Source organism: Erinaceus europaeus, chromosome 9 (assembly GCF_950295315.1).
Source record: "Erinaceus europaeus chromosome 9, mEriEur2.1, whole genome shotgun sequence".
Classification (NCBI taxonomy): domain Eukaryota; kingdom Metazoa; phylum Chordata; class Mammalia; order Eulipotyphla; family Erinaceidae; genus Erinaceus; species Erinaceus europaeus.
The window spans coordinates 35,915,391-35,941,023 of record NC_080170.1 but is presented as its reverse complement, the minus strand read 5'-3'; positions in this window follow the sequence as shown (position 1 = coordinate 35,941,023).

The following is a 25,633-nucleotide window of genomic DNA, read 5'->3' as shown; positions in this document are numbered from 1 at the left end:
CCAGGTTCCCAGATGCTAGCAGGATGCGACCAGACTTCCCTGGACAGACAACCCCACAAATGTGCCTTGGAGCTCTGCTTCCCCAGAGCCCTTCCCCACTAGGGAGAGAGAGACAGGTTGGGAGTATGGATCGACCTGTCAACACCCATGTTCAGCAGGGAAGCAATTACAGACGCCAGACCTTCCACCTTCTGCATCCCAGACCTTGGGTCCATACTCCCAGAGGGTTAAAGAGTAGGAAAGCTATCAGGGAGAGGATGGGATACAAAGGTCTGGTGGTGGGAATTGTGTGAAGTTGTACCCCTCTTATCCTATAGTTTTGTCAATGTTTCCTTTTTATAAATAAAAATTTTTTTTTAAAAGAATTAAAAAATGCTAAGACTCACTCTGTGAGGAGAAAAAGATGAGGCAGAGGAGAAAGTAGTGAAGTGGCTCTCTGGGCAAGCAGGCAGTCAAACAAGTTTTATCTATGTGGCTGTGAAAATTCCCTGGACTTCACTTACCCTTGGAGAATCTGCCCTGTCACAAAAATGGCTTGTTAAAATACAAACAGGTAAAATATATATAGAGAGACAGGTAAAAAAAAAACTGTCTAATTAATAGGCATTTCATGGTTGCCTCAGTTTCTTCCTGCTGAAATCCTGATGCCTACCAACACCCCCTCTTCCAGATCATTTTACATACAATCCACAGGACAACAAGGACTTCTCAGAATGACTCCATAGCAACACACACTGATAACCATGTGCAGGAGGGAAAGAAACTTTGACTGTCTCAATCTCTCTGCTTCTTTATGATGCACTGTGCGACGAAGCCTACAGGACATCTAGATTTGGAGGATGGGGTGAGGATGTGCTTAAATCTGTTATCCAGCTCATCCCCATTTTCTTCAAAGTCTTCCTGCCCTCTAAGAAGCTGATTCAGCCACCAGTTTCTTTCAGCAGGCATATGCTGCCTCCTTAGTATAAACTATCTTACAGTAACTCGTGTGTATGTGTGTGTGTGTGTGTGTGTGTTTCATTTGTCAACTCATAATTACTGAGGATCTGTTATCAAATGTGCAAGACCTCTTCCAGGCAATACATTAACAAAAAACTCAAAAAGAAAGACAGAGCCCCAGCTCTAGGTATATGATATTTTGCAGAGAACATTATTTTGGAATACCCATAGCGAAACCTGAGTAATAATAAATGAGATTGACCTTAGAGCAAAGGTGGGTGTTGGGAGAGCCAATTCCCATATAGGTGGAAATCCACATAGAACTGTGGACTCTCCAAAAGGTAATTGCTAGTAATCTTCTTTTATTCTGGTAGAAAGAGGCAAATATTAATAATAAACAAAGAATATAGTAAACAAGGTAATTTCAGACTGTAGTTAAGCCACTTAGTTCACAATGAATGAGCTAAGATTTCTAGGCAGCTATTTTATATACTAAGAAAAAAATTATGTGAAATTTTTATATACCATCCAATTTTTGTGGAAAAATTTGAAAGTTAATGAGGCTAACCTATGAAAATGTGGAGACAGATTCACTGCCTCCCATTTTGCAGTTTCTTTGCCATATTTTGAGGCCCTCTCTTGCTTTTTATTTTTGTTTTTTTTTTAAGATTTTATTTATTTATTCATGAGGAAGATAGGAGGGGAGAGAGAGAAAGAACCAGATATCACTCTGGTACATGTGCTGCCAGGGACTGAACTCGGAGCCTCATACTTGAGAGTCATTCCAATGCCTTAACCACTACACCATCTCCCAGAACACCATCTCTTCCTTTTTCTAGGCACATTTCTGTAGGTTGTTAAGAAGGGCCTAGATTTGTGGCACTATGTCCTTAAAGCCTGATGAATAGATATGCAGTTATTCTTTGTATCTAGATAAAGATCTCTATTTCACATGGAAGATGATGAAAATGTTTATTACATATATAAGGAGCTCATTCTTCTCTTGCCACAAGATGATCAAAGGAGCTCACCCCAGAAGATATTTGTAACTCAGGGACTTAGAAATTTCAGAGTGGTTAGTAAGAATAAGAAAACAAAAGATGAGAAATGCAAATTAAGACAACACTAAGATACCACCTCACTCCTGTGAGAATGGCATACATCAAAAAGGACAGCAGCAACAAATGCTGGAGAGGTTGTGGGGGGGGACAGAGGCACCCTTTTGCATTGCTGGTGGGAATGTAAATTGGTACAGCCTCTGTGGAGAGCAGTCTGAAAAACTCTCAGAAGGCTAGACATGGACTTTCCATATGATCCAGTAATTCCTCTCCTGGGGTTATACCCCAAGGACTCCATAACACCCAACCAAAAAGAGGTGTGTACTCCTATGTTCATAGCAGCACAATTCATAATAGCTAAAACCTGGAAGCAACCCAGGTGCCCAACAACAGATGAGTGGCTGAGAAAGCTGTGGTATATAAACACAATGGAATACTATGCAGCTATCAAGAACAATGAACCCACCTTCTCTGACCCATCTTCTACAGAGCTAGAAGGAATTATGTTAAGTGAGCTAAGTAAGAAAGATAAAGATGAGTATGGGGTGATCCCACTCATCAACAGAAGTTGACTAAGAAGATCTGAAAGGGAAACTAAAAGCAGGACCTGACCAAATTGTAAGTAGGGCACCAAAGTAAAAGCCCTGTGGTGAGGGGTAGACATGCAGCTTCCTGGGCCAGTGGGGGGTGGGAGTGGGTGGGAGGGATGGGTCACAGTCTTTTGGTGGTGGGAATGGTGTTTATGTACACTCCTAGCAAAATGTAGACATATAAATCACTAGTTAATTAATATGAGAGGGGGGAAATCAATTGTATGTCTCAAAGTTTTTCAAAACACAAATTGAATCTTTTTAATATATAGGCTGTGTATTTGATATGCGGACTCTCTCAAAAGCCTAGACCAAGTAGATTAGAAGCATCCAATAGCACAGCTATATACAAGATACTGGGTACTGTACAGCAAACCATAACAAAAGGACTTTTCAAAGTTAACCCAATTAACAAATAATGTGATGATAACATTAACTATCGATTGTCTTTTTGAACCCTAAGACAGCAGGAACCTCACATCTCCACTACAGAGCCTCTACTTCCCCCAGTCCTGGAACCCTTGGATAGGGCCCACTTTCCCGTATGCCTCTCCCAATCCATATCAAATAATATTGCATCCGCCGACCACAACCTAACCAATGCAACGATTGCCACCTCAACATGCTTCAGCTCAGACTGTGTCCAGAGACTTCACGTGTGGAATGACAACCCTTCAGCTTCATTACTCGGGTGAGACCTTTCCTTTTATAGTACACTCTAGTTTCATCTCAGGTGGTTCACTTTCTAACAAAACCTAGATATACACCAGTTTCTGTGAGAGAGAGCTTATGTGCACACGTACCCATAAACTACTGCAAAATATATACCTGAAAGCAGAAGTATACTAGAGTTTGCAGTGAGTACCTCCCTAACACTTCCTCTCCACTATTCCAAGCTTTGGGTCCATGATTGCTCAACAAATTGTTTGGCTTCATATGTTAACTCTCTTTTCAATCACCAGGTTCCAGATGCCACCAGGATGCTGGCCAGGCTTCCCTGGATTGAAGACCCCACCAATGTGTCCTGGAGGTTAGCTTCCCCAGAGACACACCTTACTAGGGAAAGAGAGAGGCAGACTGGGAGTATGGACCGACCAGTCAACGCCCATGTTCAGCGGGGAAGCAATTACAGAACCCAGACCTTCTACCTTCTGTATGCCACAATGACCCTGGGTCCATGCTCCCAGAGGGATAGAGAATGGGAAAGCTATCGGGGGAGGGGGTGGGATATGGAGATTGGGTGGTGGGAATTGTGTGGAGTTGTACCCCCTCCTACCCTATGGTTTTGTTAATTAATCCTTTCTTAAATAAAAAAAATTTAAAAAAAAGAAAAGAAAAGAGGGTCAGAGAGATAGCATAATCTTTATGCAAAAAGACTTTTCTGACTGGGGCGCAGGGCCAATACCTGGTTAAGCTCACATATTACCAATCACATATATTACCAAGTGCAAGGGCTAGGGTTCAAACCCCTGTTCCCCACCTACAGGGGGTCCACTTCACTAGCAGTGAAGCAGGTCTGTTGGTGTCTATCTTTCTCTCCTTCTCTCTGTCTCTTTATCTTTTTTCAATTTCCCTGCCCTAATTACAAAAAAAAAAAAGAGGGGGTGGCCTCCAGGAGCAGTGAATTCACAGTTCTGGCACCAAGCCCCAGTGATAACCCTGGTTGTGTGTGTGTGTGTGTGTGTGTGTGTGTGTGTGTGTGTGTGTGTGTGAGTGTGTGAGAGAGAGAGAGAGAGACACTTTTGTGCCTGAGGCTCCAAAGTCCCAGGTTCAGTCCTTACCACCACCATAAGCCTCAGCGGAACAGTGCTTTGGGGTCTCTCTCTCTCTCTGTCTCTCTCTCTCTCTCCTTGAAATAAAGTATATATATTTTTTTAATCTTTATTGATAAATAGGAAACACTACCAAAAACCATAGGATACAAGGGGTACAACTCCACACAATCCCCACCACCAGAACTCCATATCCCATCCCCTCCTCCGATAGCTTTCCTATTCTTTAACCCTCTGGGAGCATGGACCCAAGGTCATTATGGGGTGCAGAAGGTAGAAGGTCTGGCTTCTGTAATTGCTTCCCCGCTGAACATGGGTGTTGGCAGGTTGATCCATACTCCCAACCTGTCTCTCTCTCCCTAGTGGGGCTAGTGCTGGGGAAGCAGGCCTCCAGAACATATGGTGGTGCCCTTTGCTCAGTGAAGTCCAGTTGGCATCATGTTAGCCTCTGGAACCTGGTGGGTGAAAAAAGAGTTAACACACAGAACCAAACAAATTGTCAACTAATCATGAACCTAAAGGCTGGAATAGTTCATATGAAGAGTTGGGGGTCTCCTTTTTGTAGATAGTTAGTAGGACTATTATATTCCAAAGAGGCCATGACTATAGTAGTTTTTTGTTTGTTTGTTTGTTTTTGTTTTTGTTTTTCCCTGAGCCTAGCATCTGATATTCAGATGGATCCAATTTATTGTCTGGGGAGATGATATCATGGATGCAAAGCTGAATCAGGGAAGAGAGTAGCTCCCAAAAGGGGTATAAATATTGTTGACTGTAAACCCCATCAATTTGATGTGATCTGGGGCCCATATTCAGCTTAGGAGCCTATGTGACCTCTGCATCCCTATAGATCTGAGCTCACATTCTATGGTCATGAGTAGGAATGTTCCAAGCTGCCCCAATTTCAGGACCCATCTTCCTCAGGTAGAATATAGAGTATGTTGTCCAGTCTCCCTTTGGAGAATGGAACATTCTCTACCATTGTTGATCCATGTTGAGGGCAAGGTCCTATGGAGGATGGGATGGGACACAGTCTTTTAGTGGTGGGAATGGTGTTTATGTACACTATTAACTTGTATTCATATAAATCGCTATTTAGCTAACATGAGAGGTGGAAAATTGATTGAGTGTCTCAAACTTTTTAATGCATAGACCATAAAAAAAAGTTCTTAAAAGCTTAGACCAGGGAGAACAAAAGCAACTGGTGGCATTACTCTATAAGACACAGCTATATACTAATAATATCAAAGGACATAAATTATGGTGATGTTGTCTATGAGACAGCAAATCCTAATGATGGTATTTTCAAAGTTATCCCAGTTGCTAAATAGTTTGATTACTGTAATAACTATGCTTTGCCTTCTTAATCCCTAAGACAGCAGGAATCTCCACTTTCTATATAGAGCCTATATTTTACCCAGTTCTGGAACCTCTAGGGTGGGGCTCACTTTCCTGCATGCTTCTCTCAATTCATACCAAATGGCATTGCATCTGCTGATCTCAACCTAGTCAACACAACGAGTATTACTTCAGCATGCTTCACTTCAGACTATGTCCAAAGATGTCAGGCATGGAAAGACAACCCTTCAACCTCATTACTCAGGTGAGACCTCTCCTTTCATAGAATTCTCTAATTCTATTTCAGGTGGTTCACTCCCTAACAAAGTCCCAAAACCTAGATATAGACCATGTCCCATGATATAGAGCATATGTTTACATGCATCCATAAATCAGGGCAAAATATATACCTGAAAGCAAAAGTACACAATAGTTTGCAATAAGTTAGTATATGCAACAAGCAAGTAGAAAGACCTAAAAAAGACACCATAAAGTTCCTAATAAAATAGTGGCTACTTAGTCTTAGATACCCTCCTCACCTACTTCCTATTATACTCACTCACTCCAAGGGTAACCTTATCAAAGTAAGGACAACAAAAGCTGAATAAGGGCAAAAGACTGGCATATTTTAAGGATGACTCTTTAGTCACTATCAGGCCATCCCATCATCTGGGGCCCTAGTCGGGGAGTCCTGAGATTCCCAAACAGACATGATGGGCCTAGACCTCGAATAAACTCTCTCCATTGTTACTGGTCATCTCTATCAGGAACAACAAAATAAAATTTTTTTTTAATTTTTTATATAAGAAAGGATTAATGAACAAAAACATAAGGTAGGAGGGGTACAACTCCACACAATTCCCACCACCCAATCTCCATAACCCACCCCCTCCCATGATAGCTTTCCCATTCTCTATCCCTCTGGGAGCATGGACCCAGGGTCATTGAAGAAGGTAGAAGGGTTGCAGAAGGTAGAAGGTCTGGCTTCTGTAATTGCTTCCCCACTGAACATGGGCGTTGACTGGTCGGTCCATACTCCCAGTCTGCCTCTCTCTTTCCCTAGTAAGGTGTGTCTCTGGGGAAGCTGACCTCCAGGACACATTGGTGGGGTCTTCAATCCAGGGAAGCCTGGCCAGCATCCTGGTGGCATCTGGAACCTGGTGATTGAAAAGAGAGTTAACATATGAAGCCAAACAATTTGTTGAGCAATCATGGGCCCAAACCTTGGAATAGTGGAGAGGAAGTGTTAGGGAGGTACTCACTGCAAACTCTAGTGTACTTCTGCTTTCAGGTATATATTTTGCAGTAGTTTATGGGTACGTGTGAACATAAGCTCTCTCTCACACAAACTGGTGTATATCTATGTTTTGGGACTTTGTTAGAAAGTGAACTACCTGAGATGAAACTAGAGTGTACTATAAAAGGAAAGGTCTCACCCGAGTAATGAAGCTGAAGGGTTGTCATTCCACACGTGAAGTCTCTGGACACAGTCTGAGCTGAAGCATGTTGAGGTGGCAATCGTTGCGTTGGTTAGGTTGTGATCGGCGGATGCAATATTATTTGGTATGGATTGGGAGAGGCATACGGGAAAGTGGGCCCTATCCAAGGGTTCCAGGACTGGGGGAAGTAGGGGCTCTATAGTGGAGATGTGAGGTTCCTGCTGTCTTAGGGTTCAAAAAGACAATCGATAGTTAATGTTATCATCAATAAAAAATATTTTTAAAAGAAAGGGCATACCTGTGCAATGAATGGTCTTAGAGGGTGTTATGCCCTCCCTGAAAAGTAGTGCAATATACATTGGTAATGACTTTTTGTTAAATTGCGGTTTTGCCTGCACTCGGCTCAGTGTTGACAAGATACATGACATCAACCTGTGCTTTTGCTTCCAGCAGGACAGTTAATGATGTTGCACAGGAAATGTACTGGCTGTTCTGGAATCATCAATGGAGAGATTCATTTTCAACTGTTCCTCTTGTCAAGAATTCATAGTTTTCATAAAAGGTAATAATAAATTTAAGTCATGCCTTATCGAAACAGCAGTCAGGAAAACAAAAGGACATATTTTTCAGAAAGAAACATGACAGCTTAAAGTTAAGGAAGACAACTCAGTGCTTTAGTTCTAGAATCACACTTGTAAGTTGCCTCCTTGCTTTGAGATCTAGATAAGTCAGACAACATCTCAGAGTCTCATCTTCATCTCTGTAAAAAGGGATGGTTATCCTACCTAATTCACAGAGTTGTGATCTCAGTGAAAAAATCCCAGTTTGCACTAGCAGTTATGTAGATTCCAGCTGTTAGAAGAGACATTTAAAAAAAAATCTTTTGGGGGCAGGTGGTGGCACACCTGGTTGTGCGCACATGTTACAATGCGCGAGGACCCAGATTGGAGTCTCCAGTCCCCATCTACAGGAGGAAAGCTTCACAAGTGGTGAAACAGTGCTGCAGGTGTCTCTCTGTCTCTCTTTCTCTCTATCCCACCCTTTTCTCTCGATTTCTGGCTGTCTCTAGCCAATAAATAAATAAAGATAATTTAAAAAAAATTTAAACGAAATCTTTCTTTGTGGGCAGAAAAGAACAAAGCAGGTGTATGATATTTTGTAGAGAACATTATCTTGGAATTTCCGTATCAAAACTTGAGTAATAATGAATTCAGTTGATAATTTCAGGGCAGGGGAAGATGGCGGACTGAGAAACTGCTAACAGCGTGTTCTCTAATCACATCTTCTAGAAACGGTAGGATTTTCTGCCTTTAGCAGGCCTGTCAATAAGGGGTGACACCAAAGAGGTGATTATAATTTAATTTGGGTTAAGAATTAGAGTAAAGGTGACACGGACTAGCGGGGCTCCAGACTTCCCAGGCGGCGTCGGGCAAGGCGCATGCGCCCGGAATTGTCCTCCGCCCAGGAAGGCGGCTCCTCCGCCGGTTGCAGAGCGTGGCGGGCAGAGGACCCGGAGAGAGCACTTTAGCTCGGGAGCTTTCTCTTGGGAGTCTCCAGGGACCACCGCGACCCTGAGGGCGGATCCAAAGACTTCTTGAGTATAGCTCTCATAGGATCAAAGGACTTGGAGCTAGTTTTCATTTTCGAGAAATCCTTTTAAAAAGTCTGGAGGGGGGGGTTTCCCGGAAGATGGCGGACGGAGAAGCTGCTAGCCTCTGAGCTCCGAACACACTCCCCTGGAGACAATAGGATTTTCTGCCTTTAGCAGGCCAGCCAATAAGGTGTCCTTAGACAACAAGGAGGTGACTATAACTTAATTTGAGTTAAGAATTAGAGTAGGGAAAAAAAAATTCTTTTTTCTTCCTTTTAATTTTCAAGCATACATCCTTCCCGCCGCCGCCCCCCCACCCCATAAGCAGTCCCTGGGACCAGCTCCTAGCAGGATACCCCATACCACCAAAAAGGGTGTTTTTTTTTTTAATTCACTGATACACATTTGGGAAGTTCCTTGCACTGCTCTTTAATTACAACTCTTCTTCTTATCTTCTCCCTTTTCTCTCTCTTATCTCTCTCTCTCTCTCTTTTTTTTTTAATCTTGTCATACACTTCTTCTTTCTTCTTTGCCTTTCTGAATTTGTGAATTACTTTGGGGAAGAAATCTGACTCAGAGTGGACTCTCTATGTGTGTATCTCTGCTCTAGTTCCCTTTCCCCTCTTGTTACCCCTAGAATATACACTGGATAGTAGATTTGCATAACTGTCTATTCTTGCTATCCTCTCTTTCTTTTCTCTTTCTTCACTGGGATTTGGTTACTATTTTTTCATGGACTGGAGAAATTGTTTGGCTAACTGGTAACGATTAAAATACTTCAATACTTACTTCAGTTGCTACTGTAATTCCGGAGGTTGGTGAGTGCAATTGTAATAAAGGTATTTAGTACAGTGTTACTTGTACTCAAGACACAACAACTGAGGAACAACAGAGCATAAAAAAAGAGAGAAACACATAAATAAAAAAATGGGTAGATTAAAAACAAATAAAACTGCTACCCCAATGAATGAAGACAAGAGCCCAGAAGAAACCACAAATCAGTCAGAAGTAACCATAGACAAGAAAAGTATGCAAGCAATAATAAACTTATTAATCACAGAAATGAAAACAACATTGGAGGAAAGGAATGGCAGTATTAGGGAAACAACAATTGAGACCCCCAAGGAAAATACTGATTATCTTGAGGCAATTAGAGAACTGAAAGCTGAAATAGCTGTAATGAAGAAAGAAGCTGAGGCAAGGGAAAGCAGACTAACAGAAGCAGAAAACAGAATTAGTCAGACAGAGGATGAGTTAGAGAAAACTAAGAAAGAGGTAAAAGAGCTTAAAAAGAGATTGAGAGACACTGAAAACAACAACAGAGACATATGGGATGATCTCAAAAGAAGTAACATTCGTATAATTGGCCTGCCAGAGGAAGAAAGAGAGGAAGGGGAAGCAAACATTCTAGAGGAAATAATACAAGAAAACTTCCCAGACCTGAATAACAGAAAGGATATCAAGGTTCAAGAGGCCCAGAGAGTACCAAACAGAATCAACCCAGACCTGAAGACACCAAGACACATCATAGTCACAATGAGAAGAAGTAAGGATAAAGAAAGGATCCTAAAGGCTGCAAGAGAGAAACAAAAAGTCACATACAAGGGAAAACCCATAAGATTATCTGCAGATTTCTCCACTCAAACTCTAAAAGCCAGAAGGGAGTGGCAAGATATCTATGGAGCCCTGAATGAAAAAGGGTTTCAACCAAGGATAATATATCCTCCTAGACTTTCATTCAAGCTAGATGGAGGGATCAAAACCTTCTTAGACAAACAACAGTTAAAGGAGGCAACCATCACCAAGCCGGTCCTGAAAGAGGTACTAAAAGACCTCTTATAAACAAGAACATCACTATAATACTTGCAATATATCAGAGTAAACAAATTGTTTTTTAGAACAATGGCACTACAATACATTAAATCCATAATATCAATAAATGTCAATGGCTTAAACTCACCCATCAAAAGGCACAGGGTGGGGAGATGGATCAGAAAACATAACCCAACCATATGCTGCTTGCAAGAATCCCATCTGTCACAACAAGATAAACACAGACTTAAAGTGAAAGGATGGAAAACTATCATACAGGCTAACGGTCCACAAAAAAGGGCAGGAACAGCCATTCTCATCTCAGACACGATAGATTTTAAATTAAATAAAGTAATAAAAGTTAGGCAAGGACATTACATAATGATTAGAGGATTAATCAGCCAAAAAGACTTCACAATTATTAACATCTATGCACCCAATGAGGGACCATCTAAATACATTAAGCATCTACTGAAAGAATTTCAAAAATACATCAGTAGTAATACAATAATAGTGGGAGACTTCAATACCCCACTCTCACACTTAGACAGATCAACAAAGCAGAGAACCAATAAAGACACAAGAGAATTGAATGAAGAGATTGACAGACTAGAACTCTTGGACATTTTCAGACTCCTCCACCACCAAAAACTGGAATACACCTTCTTTTCAAATCCACATAACACATACTCAAGGATAGACCACATGTTAGGCCACAAAGACAGCATCAATAAATTCAAGAGCATTGAAATCCCAAGTATCTTCCCAAGTATCTTCTCAGACCACAATGGAGTAAAACTAACATTTAACAACAAACAGAAAATTATTAAAAGACACAGAATTTGGAAACTAAACAACATGCTCCTTAAGAACCACTGGGTCAGAGACTCACCCAAACAGGAAATTCAAATGTTCCTGGAAACTAATGAAAATGAAGACACAACCTATCAAAATATTTGGGACACAGCTAAAGCAGTACTGAGAGGGAAACTTATAGCCATACAATCACATATTAAACACCAAGAAGAAACCCAAATGAACGACCTTACTGCACACCTCAAGGACTTAGAGGAAGAGGAACAAAGGAACCCTAAAGCAACCAGAAGGACAGAAATCACTAAAATTAGAGCAGAAATAAACAACATCGAAAATAAAAGAACCATACAAAAGATCAATGAAGCCAAATGTTGGTTCTTTGAAATATTAAACAAAATTGACAAACCCCTAGCCAGACTCACCAAACAAAAAAGAGAGAAGACTCAAATTAATAGAATTGTAAACAATGGAGGAGATATTACAACTGACACCACAGAAATCCAGAGAATCCTGCGAAACTTCTATAAAGAACTATATGCCACCAAGCTAGAGAATCTGGAAGAAATGGAACAATTCCTAGAAACCTATGCCCTTCCAAAACTGAACCAAGAAGAACTACAAATCTAAATGCACCAATCACAGACAAAGAAATTGAAACCGTTATTAAGAATCTCCCCAACAACAAAAGTCCTGGACCAGATGGCTTCACAAACGAATTCTACAAAACTTTCAGGAAACAGTTAATACCCATACTTCTTAAGCTATTCCATAAGATTGAAGAAACAGGAATACTCCCTTCCACCTTTTATGAAGCCAACATCACCCTGATACCAAAAGATGATAGGGACAGAACAAAAAAGGAAAACTACAGACCAATATCTCTGATGAACATAGATGCCAAAATATTAAACAAGATCTTGGCCAACCGGATACAGCAACACATCAAAAAGATTGTTCATCATGACCAAGTGGGATTCATCCCAGGAATGCAAGGCTGGTTCAACATCCATAAGTCAATCAATGTCATTCACTCATTCACCACATCAATAAAAGCAAAGCCAAAAACCACATGATTATCTCAATAGATGCAGAGAAAGCCTTTGACAAAATCCAACACCCATTCATGCTCAAAACTCTACAAAAAAATGGGAATAGATGGGAAATTCCTCAAGATAGTGGAGTCTATATATAGCAAACCTACAGCCAACATCATACTCAATGGACAGAAGCTGAAAGCATTCCCCCTCACATCGGGGACTAGACAGGGCTGTCCACTTCCACTGTCACCTTTACTCTTCAACATAGTATTGGAAGTTCTTGCCATAGCAATCAGGCAAGAGAAAGAAATCAAAGGAATACAGATTGGAAGGGAAGAAGTCAAGCTCTCACTATTTGCAGATGATATGATAGTATACATAGAAAGACCTAAAGAATCCAGTAGAAAATTACTGGAAGTTATTAGGCAATATAGCAAGGTATCAGGCTACAAAATCAATGTATAAAAATCAGTGGCATTTCTTTATGCAAACACTAAATCTGAAGAAGAAGACATCCAGAAATCACTCCCATTTATTGTTTCAGCAAAATCAATCAAATACCTAGGAATAAAGTTGACCAAAGAAGTGAAAGACTTGTATACTGAAAACTATGAGTCGCTACTCAAGGAGATAGAAAATGATACCAAGAAATGGAAAGATATCCCATGCTCATGGATTGGAAGAATAAATATCATCAAAATGAATATTCTCCCCAGAGCCATATACAAATTTAATTGCTACCCATCAAAGTTCCACCAAGCTTCTTTAAGAGAATAGAACAAACACTACAATCATTTATCTGGTACCAGAAAACACCTAGAATTGACAAAACCATCTTAAGGAAAAGAAACAGAAATGGAGGCATCACACTCCCAGACCTTAAACAATATTATAAAGCCATCATCATCATAACAGCATGGTACTGGAACAAAAATAGTCACACAGACCAGTGGAACAGAATTGAAAGCCCAGAAGTAAATCCCAACACCTATGGGCATCTAATCTTTGATAAGGGGGCCCAAAGGATTAAATGGAAAAAGGAGGCTCTCTTCAATAAATAGTGCTGGGAAAACTGGGTTGAAACTTGCAGAAGAATGAAATTGAACGACTTTATCTCACCAGAAACAAAAATCAACTCCAGATGGATCAAAGACCTAGATGTCAGACCAGAAACAATCAAATACTTAGAGGAAAACATTGGTAATACACTTTCCAACATACACCTCAAGGACATCTTTGATGAATCAAACCCAATTGCAAGGAAGACTAAAGCAGAAACAAACCAATGGGACTACATCAAATTGAAAAGCTTCTGCACATCCAAAGAAACTATTAAACAAACAGAGAGACCCCTCACAGAATGGCAGAAGATCTTCACATGCCAGACATCAGACAAGAAACTAATCACCAAAATATATAAAGAGCTCAGCAAACTTAGCCACAAAAAAGCAAATGACCCCATCCAAAAATGGGCAGAGGAAATGAACAAAACATTCACCACAGAGGAGATCCAAAAGGCTAACAAACATAGGAAAAACTGCTCTAGGTCACTGATTGTCAGAGAAATGCAAATTAAGACAACACTAATATACCACCTCACTCCTGTAAGAATGGCATACATCAAAAAGGACAGCAGCAACAAATGCTGGAGAGGATGTGGGGACAGAGGAACCCTTTTACATTGCTGGTGGGAATGTAAATTGGTACAGCCTCTGTGGAGAGCAGTCTGGAAAACTCTCATAAGGCTAGACATGGACCTTCCATATGACCCAGTAATTCCTCTCCTGGAATTACTGGATATACCCCAAGGACTCCATAACACCCAACCAAAAAGAGGTGTGTACTCCTATGTTCATAGCAGCACAATTCATAATAGCTAAAACCTGGAAGCAACCCAGGTGCCCAACAACAGATGAGTGGCTGAGAAAGATGTTGTATATATACACAATGGAATACTATGCAGCTATCAAGAACAATGAACCCACCTTCTCTGACCCATCTTGGACAGAGCTAGAAGGAATTATGTTAGGTGAACTAAGTCAGAAAGATAAAGATGAGTATGGGATGATCCCACTCATCAACAGAAGCAGACTAAGAATATCTGAAAGGGAAACTAAAAGCAGGACCTGATCAAATTGTAAGTAGGGCACCAAAGTAAAAACCCAGTGGTGAGGGGTAGACATGTAGCTTCCTGGGCCAGTCGGGGGTGGGAGTGGGCGGGAGGGATGGGTCACAGTCCTTTGGTGGTGGGAATGGTGTTTATGTACACTCCTAGCAAAATGTAGACATATAAATCACTAGTTAATTAATATGAGAGGGGGAAATCAATTGTATGTCTCAAAGTTTCTCAAAAGACAAACTGAATCTTTTTAATATATAGGCTGTGTATTTGATATGCGGACTCTCTCAAAAGCCTAGACCAAGTAGATTAGAAGCATCCAACAGCACAGCTATATACAAGATACTGGATACTGTACAGCAAACCATAACAAAGGGACTTTTCAAAGTTAACCCAATTAACAAATAATGTGATGATAATATCGATTGTCTTTTTGAACCCTAAGACAGCAGGAACCTCACATCTTCACTATAGAGCCCCTACTTCCCCCAGTCCTGGAACCCTTGGATAGGGCCCACTTTCCCGTATGCATCTCCCAATCCAAACCAAATAATATTGCATTCGCCGATCACAACCTAACCAACGCAACGATTGCCACCTCAACATGCTTCACCTCAGGCTGTATCCAGAGACTTCACGTGTGGAATGACAACCCTTCAGCTTCATTACTCGGGTGAGACCTTTCCTTTTATAGTACACTCTAATTTCATCTCAGGTAGTTCACTTTCTAACAAAGTCCCATAACCTAGATATACACCAGTTTCTGTGAGAAAGAGCTTATGTGCACACGTATCCATAAACTACTGCAAAATATATACCTGAAAGCAGAAGTGCACTAGAGTTTGCAGTGAGTACCTCCCTAACACTTCCTCTCCACTATTCCAAGCTTGGGATCCATGATTGCTCAACAAATTGTTTGGCTTCATATGTTAACTCTCTTTTCAATCACCAGGTTCCAGATGCCACCAGGATGCTGGCTAGGCTTCCCTGGATTGAAGATCCCACCAATGTGTCCTGGAGGTCAGCTTCCCCAGAGACACACCTTACTGGGGAAAGAGAGAGGCAGACTGGGAGTATGGACCGACCAGTCAATGCCCATGTTCAGCGGGGAAGCAATTACAGAAGCCAGACCTTCTACCTTCTGCAACCCTTCTACCTTCTTCAACGACCCTGGGTCCATGCTCCCAGAGGGCTAGAGAATGGGAAAGCTATCATGGGAGGGGGTGGGTTATGGGGATTGGGTGGTGGGAATTGTGTGGAGTTGTACCCCTCCTACCTTATGTTTTTGTTCATTAATCCTTTCTTAAATAAAAAATTTAAAAAAAAAATAATGAATTCAGTTGACTTTCGAACAAAGGTGGGGATTGGGGGAGCCAATTCCCACACAGGCAGAAATCTACATAGACCTTTTGACTCCCCAAAAGGTAATTGCTAGTAATCTGCTCTTGATCAAAAGTTTTACCAATCACATAAGTAGTCAACTACCATATCTTTTGTAAGCTACATGTTTGATAAACAGGAGGTCAGTCAGTGACACAGGTGGCTGAGTACACATGTTATGTAATGTGCAAGGACCTAAATTCAGCCCCCCCGTCCCTACCTACAGAAAGGAAGCTTCAGGATCACTGAAACACTGCTGCAGGTGTCTCTCTTTCTCTTTCCCTCTCTATTTCCCAATTCACTTCTGATTTCTCTCTATCTACATCAAATAAATTAATAAATATAGAATGGGGGCCAGGTGATGGCACACCTGGTTAAGCGCATATGTTACAATGCACAAGGACCCAAGTTCGAGCCTCTCAGTCCCCATCTGCAGGGAAAAGCTTCTCAAGTGGTGAAGCAGGGTTGCAGATGTCTCTGTCTCTCTCCCTCTCTACCTCCCCCTTCCTTCTCAATTTCTGGCTGCCTCTATCCAACAAATAAAGACAATTTAAAAAAAAAAAAAGAATAAGAAATACAACTGCCAAAAAAAATTACAAAGTATTCCTTTGATAAATATTGAGAGAAAAAACTTTTTAAAGAAAACCATAAGGGACAAAAGATGCATTTATAGTACTTCACTTTGTTTACTGATATTGTAAGCTGATTTTAAAACAAGAAATCTGTATAACAGTGGGATGCACCATTCAACTCTGTGTTGTTCAAGGGTCAACCACAATTAGAATTGTAAACAAGAGAAATAAAATTTCCACATGTGCTAGGTTTTTTTTTTTTCCTCAAAAGTAGTCTTGAAAAATAGTTATGTTTAAACAGTCAGAAGTGGCTCATAGGAGTCCTTAATTCCATTTGGAGTGTTGGGGGGGGGGCCTCCACTTCCTAACAAAGCCACAGAACCTAGATATAGACCAGGGTACATGAAACAGGGCATATGTACATGTCTCCATCAGTTAGGGGAAAATATATACCTTAAAAGAAAAGTCCACAACAATTTTCAGTGACACAATAAGTCCAGCAAGCAAGTAGAAAAACCTAAAAGAGACATCATAATACTTAATCAAATAGTTTCTACATAGACCTGGACACCTTCCTCACCTACTTCCTATTTCACTTCCCACAATCACTTCAAGGCTAACTTTGTCAGATAAAGTAATGAAGGACTAAAAAAAAAAAAATCTAGATAGTGGGGAAAGACCAGCACACGTTAATGATAGCTCCTGTGGCCACTACCAGGCCACCACACCATCCAGGGCCCTCGCCAGGAAGTCCTGAGATTCCCACCTAGACATGATGGGCCTAGACCACTAACAGATCCCTCTCTCCACTATTACTGGTCATCTCCATCAGGAACAGCATTGTGGACCTCCTTGTGGGACTCTACAGGACCTTGCCCTCAATGTAGAACAATAATGGTAGGGATGGCCCCATTCTCCAAATGGAGGCTGGGTCAACATACTCTGCTACTTGAGGAAGAACAGTCCTGAAATGAGTGCAGTCTAGACTGTCCCTAGCTATGACCATGGCATGTGAGCTCAGACCTACAAGGATGAAGAGGTTCCTACAAGGATGAAGAGGTTACACAGGCTCCTGTGCTACATATGGGCCCCAGATCAGACAGATGGAATTTACAGCTAATGGAATTTATATACTTTTCCCATATGTGAGACTTCTCTCTTCCCTGATCCAGCTTTCTTTTTTTAATTTAAAAAAGGAGACATTAACAAAACCATAGGATAAGAGGGGTACAACTCCACACAATTCACACCACCAGATCTCCGTATCCCATCGCCTGACCTCCCCTGATAGCATTCCTATTCTTTAGCCCAGAGGGAGTATGAATCTAAGGCCAGATGCAGAATGTGGAAGGTCTGGCTTCTGTAATTGCTTCCCTGCTGAACATAGATGTTAACAGGTCAATCCATACTCCCAGCCTGCCTCTCACTTTCCCTAGTAGAGTGGGGCTCTGGGGAAGCAGAGCTCCAGGACACATTGGTGGGGTTGTCTGTCCAGGGAAGTCTGGTCAGCATCATGCTGGCATCTGGTGGCTGAGAAGAGAGTTAACATACAAAGCCAAACAAATTGTTGAACAATCATGGACCTAAAGGCTAGAATAGTGCAGATGAAGTGTTGGGGGGGTCCTCCATTTTATAGATAGCTAGTAGGCATATTTTATTTATATTGCAAAGGGCCTGTAGCTATACTTGTTTGTTTTCTTTTTCCCTCTGAGCCTGAAATCTGATATACAGGTGGATCCAAGTTATTGTCTGGGGAGATGTCATGGCTGGAAAAGGGACAGAAAGCTGGATCAGGGAAGAGAGTAGCTCCCTTATGGGGAAGTGGTATCAGTACTGTTGACTGTAAATCTCATATATTTGATTTGGTCTGGGGCCCATATTCAGCTTAGCAGCCTATGTGACCTCTGCATCCCTATAGATCTGAGCTCACATTGTGTGGTCATGAGTAGGAACATTCCAAGCTGCCCCAATTTCAGGACCCATCTTCCTCAGGTGGAATGTAGAATATGTTGTCCATCTTCCCTTCAGAGGATGGAACATTCTCTACCATTGTTGATCCAAGTTGAGGGCAAGGTCCTATGTGGGGCCCACAAAGGGGTCTATTTTGTTGTTCCTGACAGAAATGACCAGTAACAATGGAGAGAGGGATTTATTTGAGGTCTAGGCCCATCATGTCTGTTTGGGAATCTCAGGACTCCCCGAATAGGGCCCCAGCTGATGGGATAGCCTGATAGTGACTAAAGAATCATCATTAAAGTATGCAAGTCTCTTGCCCTAATTCAGCTTTTGCAGTCCTCACTTTGCTAAGGTTAGCTTTGGAGTGAGTGAGAGAACTGTAATAGGAAGTATGTGAGGAGGGAATCTAAGTCTTATTAGATACTATTTCATTAGGAACTTTATCCTGACCCACTTCAGAATATTGTGTACTTTTGCTTTCAGGTATATATTTTCCTTAGTTTATGGATACATGTGAACATATGCTCTATCTTATGGGACCTTGTCTATATCTAGGTTTTGGGACTTTTTTAGGAAGTGAACCTCCTGGAATGGAATTAGAGAATACTATGAAAGGAAAGGTCTCACCCTAACAGTGAAGCTGAAGAGTTGTCATTCCACACCTGAAATCTTTGGACACAGTATAAAGTAAAGCATGCTTTAAGGTGGTACTCGTTGCTTTGATTAGGTTTGGATTGGCAGATGCAATATTATTTGGTATGACTTAAGAGAAGCATGCAGGAAAGTGTGCCCCACCCTAGAGGTTCCATGACTGGGGGAAATAATAGGCTCTATAATGGAAATGTGAGGTTCCTGCTGTTTTAGGGTTCAAGAAAATGATAGATAGTTATTGTTATCATCACATAATTTGGTAATTGGGTTAACTTTGAAAAGTCCCTTTATTAGTATTTGCTGTATCATACACAACATTACCATAATTTATGTCCTTTGACATTATTTGTATATAGCTATGCCACCAGTTGCGTCTGTTCTCCCTAGTCTAGGCTTTTGAGAGAGTCAACATATCAAAGACTCAGCCTGTGTATTAAAAGGACTCAGTCTGTGCTTTAAAAAGTTTGAGACATACAATGAATTTTTCCCTCTCATATTAATTAAATAGTGATTTATATGACTACAAATTAATAGGAGTGTACATAAACACCATTCCAACTACGAAAAGTCTGTGTCCCATTGAACCCACCCCCCTAACCCCCCACCCCCGCCACCCCAGGAAGCTGAATGTTCACCCTCACCCTCACCACAGGGTTTTTACTTTGGTGCCCTACTCCAGATTTAGTCAAATCCTGCTTTAAGTTTCCCTTTATGTTCTTCTTTCTCAACTTCTGTTGATGAGTGGGATCATCCCATACTCATCTTCATCTTTCTGACTTAGTTCACTTAACATAATTCCTTCTAGCGCCATCCAAGATGGGTCAGAGAAGGTGGGTTCATTGTTCTTAATAGCTGCGTAGTATTTCATTGTGTATATATACCACAACTTGCTCAGCCACTCATCTGTTGCTGGGCACCTGGCTTGCTTCCAGGTTTTAGCTATCATGAACTGTGCTGCTATGAACATAGGTGTACACATATCTTTTTGGTTGGGTGCTATGGAGTCCTTGGGATATATCCCTAGGAGAGGAATTACTGGGTCATATGGAAGGTCCATGTCTAGCCTTGTGAGAGTTCTCCAGACTGCTCTCCAGAGAGAGAGGATGGACCAATTTACATTCCCACTAGCAGTGCAGAAGGGTTCCTCTGTCCCCACAGCCTCTCCAACATTTGTTGCTGCTGTCCTTTTTGATGTATGCCATTCTCACAGGAGTGAGGTGGTATCTCAATGTTGTCTTTATTTGCATTTCTCTGACAATCAGCGACCTGGAGCAGTTTTTCATGTTTGTTAGCCTTTTGGATCTCCTCTGAAGTGAATGTTTTGTTCATATCCTCTGCCCATTTTTGGATGGGGTCATTTGCTTTTTTGGTGCTAAGTTTGCTGAGCTCTTTGTATATTTTAGTGATTAGTCTCTTGTCTGATGTAAGGTATGTGAAGATCTTCTCCCATTCTGTGAGGGGTCTCTTTGTTTGTGTGACAGTTTCTTTGGCTGTGCAGAAGCTCTTCAATTTGATGTAGTCCCATTGGTTTGTTTCTGCTTTAGTCTTCCTTGCAATTAGGTTTCTTTCGATAAAGATGTCCTTGAGGTTTAGGTGGGAAAGTGTTCCACCAATGTTTTCCTTTAAGTGTTTGATAGTTTCTGGTCTAACATCCAGGTCCTTGATCCATATGGAGTTGACTTTTGTTTCTGGTGAGATAAGGTGGTTCAGTTTCATTCTTCTGCATGTTTCCAGCCAGTTTTCCCAGCACCATTTATTGAAGAGGGCTTCCTTCCTCCATTTAATACTTTGGGCCCCCTTATCAAAGATTAGATGTCCATAGGTGTGGGGGTGTTGGTATGCTTCTAAAAACCCCTTCTGTTTCATTTGGTTTAATCCCCCCTGCTTAACACTGTATTCTATTTATATAACCACTGTTAACTAAGCACCACCCTCCCTCCATGGCATTGGTGGTTCAGTGGTAGAATTCTTGCCTGCTCTGCCCCCTCTCCTTGTCACACCCTGATTTTCACCAATCTCTTTTTGCTCTACCCTCTCTACATCACATCCTGTTTACACCCTACTTGGAAAGTATATATAAGGACAGCATTGTGAGTTTTACTTTAGTTTAGCTTAGTTTGGCTTAGATTGCGCTGTGTTCCACATGAATAAAGACTGAAATGCGTACCACCCAGCCATGAGTCCCTGGTCGTCTGTCTCCACCCGCAAAGCTAGTCCGGCATGGGGGTTTTGTTCTGAGCTTACAATTCTGTTACACTGGTCTGTCTGCCTATTTTTGTTCCAGTACCAGGCTGTTTTCATGATGATGGCCTTACAATATAGTTTGAGATCTGGGAGTGTGATGCCTCCATTTCTGTTTCTTTTCCTCAAGATGGTTTTTGGCAATTCTAGGTGTTTTCTGGTACCAGATAAATGATCGTAGTTTTTGTTCTATTCTCTTAAAGAAGCTTGGTGGAACTTTGATGGGTAGCAATTAAATTTGTATATGGCTCTGGGGAGAATATTCCTTTTGATGATATTTATTCTTCCAAACCATGAGCATGGGATGTCTTTCCATTTCTTGGTATCATTTTCTATTTCCTTGAGTAGTGACTCATAGTTTTCAGTATATAAGTCTTTCACTTCTTTGGTCAACTATATTCCTAGGTATTTTATTGATTTTGCTGCAACAGTGAATGGGAGTGATTTCTGGATGTCTTCTTCTTCAGATTTAGTGTTTTCATAAAGAAATGCCACTGATTTTTGTACATTGATTTTGTAGCCTGACACCTTGCTATATTGCCTAATAACTTCCAGTAGTTTTCTGCTGGATTCTTTAGGTTTTTCTATGTCTACTATCATATCATCTGCAAATAGTGAGAGCTTGACTTCTTCCCTTCCAGTCTGTATTCCTTTTATTTCTTTCTCTTGCCTGATTGCTATGGCAACAACTTCCAATACTATGTTGAAGAGTAATGGTGATAATGGACAGCCTTGTCTAGTCCCTGATCTGAGGGGGAATGATTTCAGTTTCTGTTCATTGAGTATGATATTGGCTGTAGGTTTGCTATATATGGAACCACTATCTTGAAGAATTTCCCATCTATTCCCAATTTTTTGTAGTGTTCTGAGCATGAATGGGTGTTGGATTTTGTCAAAGGATTTCTCTGCGTCTATTGATATAATCATGTGGTTTTTGGCTTTGCTTTTATTGATGTGGTGAATGACATTGATAGACTTACGTATGTTGAACCAGCCTTGCATTCCTGGGATAAATCCCACTTGGTCGTGATGAACAATCTTTTTGATATACTGCTGTATCCGGTTGGCCAGGATTTTGTTTAATATTTTGGCATCTATGTTCATCAGAGATACTCATCTGTAGTTTTCCCTTCTTGCTGTGTCCCTATCTGCTTTTGGTCTCAGGGTGATGTTGGCTTCATATTAGGTGGAAGGGAGTGTTTCTGTTTCTTCAATCTTATGGAAAAGCTTTAGAAGTATAGGTATAGTATATGTTTCCTGAAGGTTTTGTAGAATTCTTTTGTGTAGCCATGTGGTCCAGGACTTTTGTTGTTTGGGAGATTCTTAATAACAGTTTCAATTTCTTTGTCTGTTATTGGTGTATTTAGGTTTTGTAGTTCTTCTTGGTTCAGTTTTGGAAGGGCATATGTTTCTAGGAATTCTTCAATTTCTTCCAGATTCTCTAATTTGGTGGCATATAGTTCTTCATAAAAGTTTCGCATGATTTTCTGGATTTCTGTGGTGTCAGTTGTGATATCTCCTCTATCGTTCAAAATTCTATTAATTTGAGTCTTCTCCCTTTTTTGTTTAGTGATTCTGGCTAGGGGTTTGTCAATCTTGTTTAATTTTTCAAAGAACCAACATTTGGCTTCATTGATCTTTTGTATGGTTCTCTTATTTTTGATGTTCTTTATTTCTGCTCTAATTTTAGTGATTTCTGTCCTTCTGGTTGCTTTAGGATTCCTTTGTTCCTCTTCCTCTAAGTCCTTAAGGTGTGCAGTAAGGTAGTTTATTTGAGCTTTTTCTTGTTGTTTAATATGTGATTGTATGGCTATGAGTTTCCCTCTCAGTACTGCTTTAGTTGCATACCAACTATTTTGATAACTTGTGTCTTCATTTTCATTTGTTTCCAGGAACATTTGAATTTCTTGCTCAGTGTCTCTCTGACCCAGTGGTTATTAAGCAGTATGTTGTTTTGTTTCCAAATTCTGTTTCTATTAGTAATTTTCTGTTTGTTGTTAAATTTTAGCTTTTCTCCATTGTGGTCTGAGAAGATACTTGGGATGATTTCAATGCTTTTGAATTTGTTGATGCTGTCTTTGTGGCCTACCATGTGATCTATTCTTGAGTATGTTGTGTTGTGTGGATTTTAAAAGAATGTGTATTCCAGTTTTTTGGGGTGAAGAGCTCTGAAAACGTCCAGGACGTCTGGTCTATCCATCTCTTCATTTAATTCTCTTGAGAAACTTGAGATTTTTTTTTAAGTAACTGAGTTTCTCACCCACCCTTGATCTGTGATTTAAACTTTGTGAAGAATGGGTTTTTTTTATTATAATTTGTTTTTTTTTTAATTTTTATTTATAAAATGGAAGTATTGCCAAGACCATAGGATAAGAGGGGTACAATTCCACATAATTCCTATCACCAGAACTCCATATCCCATCCCCTCCCCTGATAGTTTTCCTATTCTTTATCCCTCTGGGAGTATAGACCCAAGGTCATTGTGAGATGCAGAAGGTTGAAGGTCTGGCTTCTGTATTTCTTCCCTGCTGGACATGGGCATTGGAAGGTTGATCCATACCCCCACAGCCCCCTGTATATCTTTTCTGATTAATATTTTCATGTTCTTTTTCCCATCTAAGAGTACAATTATTGAATCACATAGTTAATTTTACTTCTATTACTAGAAACTTTTTACACGGAACTTTAACTCCATTGACACCAAGTCAGGGAGACTTCTCTGAGAAAGTGATGTGTGAAGTAAATTCTGAGAGAGAATTAGAAATTTATGGAAGGTGGACAATTTGTGGAAGTGAAGAAAAATACGTTGCTTTCAGGTAAAACTTAGGCCCTGTGTTGCTTCCTATGAAGACTATGCTACACAGTGTTCATGCTGTAACACAACAAAGTTTTCTGACCAAGCACCATGACTTCACTGAAGCATGCCACTTCCTGTGGGCACTGAGGCATTTTTTTCCTCAGGTTTCTTTCAGCTATTTAGGATTATCGTGAAATGTCAATATACCCTTATTGTGCCATCTTTTGTTTCATCTTTTATTTCAACTCAAAATCTTTTCTTCCTCCAACCATTATAACAAAGCTGACTGCAACATGGAGGTTGAACTGAATCATACAATTAAAATTACTGCTGTTGGCAGGACTCCATATTATTCAATTTATTTGCAGATTGAAGGATCTAGAATTATACCCTCTTTACTCATTGAATCATTTGCACCAGAGATGCACATATTATTCTTAACACCTCTGGAATTTTCCTTATCCTCTGAAAGAAACTTTTTTTTTCAAAACGTATAAAAACATGACCTAGAATTTCTTTCTCTGACTTTTCTCCTCCAGTCTCATTTATTCAGTACATTCTGACTATTTTTAAGCTGCAACAGGCCTTGAATTAACAATTGGGAATGCTTTTATAAGTCTCAGTTAAGAGTTTATAGCTCATTATGCCACTCAACCAGAAAGTGTGAGACAGCCATACAATTACCTTTCCACTGGGTGCTCTCTCTCTTCCTCCATCCACTTGAAAGTAGGAGGTAGAAGGGCTTGGAGGTCAAATGAAAAATTCTTCTGTCTCAAAAGAAGATCTGTATGTATCCTCAGTAAACCAAACCGTTCTGATGAAAGGCCTTCCCTGTGAAGATGGCATGAAGTGATTGAAATCATCTTTCATATTTGCTTCAGGTGCTGCCAACTTAGCCCTCCTTTCAACAAGGGTGCTGGAGGGACATGCAGCTTGTTGGAACTAGGAAAGTGAGAAGCCAGCTGGAACCATTCTGGCCACCTCGCCAGGTAATGATGCTGTTTCCCTTTTATTTCTGTTTGAGCTGCAATAAAGCTGGCTCTTTGCAAACACAAAAACCAGGAATCTGTGGTGCCTTCTCAAATATTCTTGCAACAGTGGAGACATAAAAACATGCTGAAGAATTCATGTTTCTGGAAGCTTTCTGAAAGCACATACCCTGTTCAGCTGGGTTTGATGTACATGCTGCTCTTTCTTTCCCCTTCCTTCGTTTTGTCCTGCCTTTTGTAATTTAATCTCCCCTCCTCCCTTCCTTCCCCTCTCTCTTTCTTTCCAAGTAACTATGACTTTTAATGGTACTGGGGATTGAATCTGGGGCATCTCACTTTCAAGTCCTGTGTGCTACTACTTCACTACCTCCTGACCCTCCCATATATCTTGAAGTTGTATTCTGACCTGATGGCTTTCCTGGAATCATGGGTGTCCACAGGAAGCCCATACTGATTTGGTCAGGGTTGCTTTTTTTTAATTTTAATTTTTGATTATAAAAAGGAAACACTGACAAAAACCATAGGATAAGAGGGGTACA